Below are 3,663 nucleotides of genomic sequence, written 5' to 3'. Positions count from 1 at the left end.
AAACATAGCCACCGGAGCACGCTTTGTGTGTATGTACAAATCTATATTGATGGCCATATGCTATTTGTAGAATGCAAAGAAGACAGGAAATCAAAAATGAATGCCTGGATCCCCTCCTGGTTAAAGAAGACACTACACTAAGGTGCCTCTACTGTGTAAAAACCCTCTGAACAATAAATCTGACAACCTGTCTTAGTCACTCACTCTTAGGTCATTGCCAGAGTTCACCTTTAATGGTTTCCCACAATGCTGATGGGACTGCAGGTCAGTAAAAACTTTATGTGGAGCAATTTAGTTGGAAGATGCTAGAGGAGAGAGGATGGGTCCCCTCTGACCTAGTCATTCCACTTCAATCGTCAGCTCTAATACACTGGGTTGTTTCTTTGTTTGTTTGTTTGTTTTTTAAAATAACAATAGTAGATTAAGGTAGAAGTCTCTGAGTGTATTTTAACAAAAAAAAAAAAAACACATTGGAAATACACTATACATCAAGTGTTGATTAATAGGTTATGTAAATCCAAACCATAGGGTGTTTAACAGTATGAAGAGACAGAGAGAGAGGAGAGGAGAGGGGAGAGAACAAAGTAACAGCAAGTCAAAGAATCTTGCCCTCCAAAGGCGCAGGGCGGCAGGAAGGAGGTAATTCACTCTCCATGGTGAAGCTTTTCAGAACAGGAGGAATCATGGGTAAGTGGGCAGCACATTCTACAGAACTGCTCACAGGGAAGCCAGCTGGATTGAGCCCATTTCATCCACAGCAGTGACCAGATTGGTAACATATTCTTGTTCTCTCCCTTTTCTGTCCCACACACCTCTCCCTCCCTTCCTTCATACAGTGCACTTCTCCTTAAGAAGCCTGAATTCACACCCTTACCTTAAACTCCACTGGAAGGTGAGATAAAATTAAGTCATTCCCCAAACATAATGTCCCCTTAGGCACAGCTATTAGGCATCACAGACTCAGGAAGCTAAGTAGATAGAGCTTCAATTCCATCCCTGGGTCCAAGCAAGAAAACACAAAAGGAAATTATGGTTCTCTCCTCAGAGCTAGAGGGAGATTCACTGGAATACACGCAATCCGATTGAGTGAGTTATTCTGTCAGAATCCAACCATATCACTGTCACTATACTGCCAAACACTAGGGCACCCAGGGAGTTCAGCCCTGATCCCTGTCCTCCAGGGACCCACAAGGCCAGAAAGACCCCCACAAGGCCAGAACCCATGTACAGCATCTCCTCTGCCCTGCTCAATTCTCTTGCTGTCCCAGCTACTTTGAAATGGATTGGTCTTCGAAACCACAGCATTGCGTGCAGCCGTGTGAGGCATAGGAGGGCTACACCGTGTTACCAGCCTCAGGAGCCCAGGCCACACCCATTCTGACAGGGGTCTCTTCTCCTTGGTTAAACTCCTAGAATTTCCTTTATGGCTCCTCAAACTGTGCCCAAAACAAATGGTCTCACGAGTTATGGAAGTCTAAAAACAAGAGCCAAGGGAAGATGGTCACTCTTGGATGCCCTGCCGGGTTCTCACATTCCTCTTTATCACCCAGAACCTCAAACTTGCCTCTAACCAGTTGATGGATGGGGACAAGCAAAGACAATGGTACCCGCCATCAGGATTTAGAACAGAATTTACAAAGCCCTTTAGAGTTCAGGAAGGCTGTGTAAGTACTCTGAGCAAGGATGTGTGGGAACAAGGGCTCCAGAAAGTGAGAATCCAGTCTTGACAGACATTGCAATGTTTTAAAAGCCAATATGAAGTCAAAAATGTAAATTTCACATAAAAATCCACCTAACTTTTTTGTGGTTGCAACTAGCTTAAATGATTTTTGCTTGCCCTGTATTGGCCCACTTAGTAGGACAGAAAAGATACATTTGTCCTCTAAGCCATTAGCTAGGAATGTTACAGCAATAAAATTGTCTGCTACAATCGGAAGCCCATAGAAATGTGCAATTCTGAAATATTGAAAAGAAAAAAAAAAGGAAAAATTTAGGGGGTGAATTCTAAATAGGCATGAGGGACTCAAATTCATGAGCTCCTAGTGTTTAATTGGGGGCCAGCTGCATCGTCTGGCATGATGTGATACACAAGATCATGTGACTGCAATGTCTTGGCCAGCATTGCATCACACAAGTCTTTACCCTATAAACGGTCTATTGGCTGTGTTCTTCTTTTCATTGGCTTAACTGCCTGAGAAACATCTCGTTTGGACCAGTGGATCCTATGCCCTAGCCCGACTCCCCTCCAACCTTCTCCACTCCCACACAAATGACTATTAATTTGAAGAAGAAGAAAAAGACCTACCATCCCACTTTTTAAAAAAGTAGCAGGACCCCTCTGTATGAAGAGATCCAAAAATAGGATCTTCAAAGAAACAAGAACATGTCACTACAACAGTTTACGGACCTCTTGAGAAAAGGAAGCAAAAAAATGACATAAGATTATGGAGAACAATGAATCCGGTGTCTCAGGAGCCAGAGATCCAGGAATGGGGACACAGCTGAAGAGAATCTCCAGCCTCCTTTCTTGTTAGCATTTGTTTGTTTTTAAAATACATTTTGATCATATCTTTTCCCTCCTCCATCTTCCATCTCCATCTCCATCTCCATCTCCATCACCCCATCCCACTACTCACCTAAATTCATGTTTGTGCTCTTTCTCAAAAACAAAACAAAGAATATCAAAAGGGAACAATCACAGAGAGAGAGAGAGAGAGAGAGAGAGAGAGAGAGAGAGAGAGAGAGAACACCATGGAGTCCATTGGGGGTTGGGGAGGATGGGACCAGTCCTGAATCGTGGTTGAAGGAAACCAATTTTTCCTTTTTTCCTTTCCTGGTAGCCATAGATAACTAGTTTCTTGACTAGGTATGGATTTTTAAGTCCACCACCTCTTACTGCTAAGAGTTTGGTGTGAACCTCTGCTGGTCCTGTCTGTGCTGTCAGTGTCTGGGAGTTCATATGTGACAGTCATTATTGTGTGTAAACGATGCTGCATGCTTGGAGATAAGATACATAAAACATGATTAGTACTAGTTCCAGAGAATAGCTTGCCTCACTACCAGCCCACAGCCAGAATCCAGCCTACAGATATTGTTACAGTTCTGTAACAATGAATCACAGCCCTGGTTATTAACTTACTGTAGCTGGTCTCACCTGCAAAGACTAAAACTGTGTTACCTGGCTCTTTACCTTTCAAATGTCTGTCATTTCCTAGAACTCACAGAAAACCTGGGTCATAATTGGTTGCTTCCTCCAGGATTTTTGAGAAATAAGTCTTTTGGATGCCTTACACACTGGATTCAAACTTGTGGATCCCGAAGTTCTCTTCCACTTGGGCACCTATTGGATCTTCTTGTACTGTTTTGCATTTACTTGTGTGGAGTAGAAACCCCGCCTCCATGCACAAGCTAGACAAGTGCTCTTCTGTGCAGCTATCACTCCCAGCCCTGTTGAGTTCCATTAGAGGTTGTAAAGAAATATGCCCTGGCCCAGTGCTGTACACAACAGCGTTACTCAGCTGGAAAGACACTGTGGAAAGACAACAAAACTAGAGAGTGTAGTCACAAAACAGCAGGGAAGGCTATTCGCTTCTAGCTTTGCTCTCTCCTCTCTTCTCCTCTTCTTCTGTCTCTCTCTCTCTCTCTCTCTCTCTCTCTCTCTCT

The sequence above is a fragment of the Mus pahari genome, chromosome 5 (assembly GCF_900095145.1).
Source record: "Mus pahari chromosome 5, PAHARI_EIJ_v1.1, whole genome shotgun sequence".
Lineage (NCBI taxonomy): Eukaryota > Metazoa > Chordata > Mammalia > Rodentia > Muridae > Mus > Mus pahari.
This window is presented reverse-complemented; position numbering follows the sequence as displayed.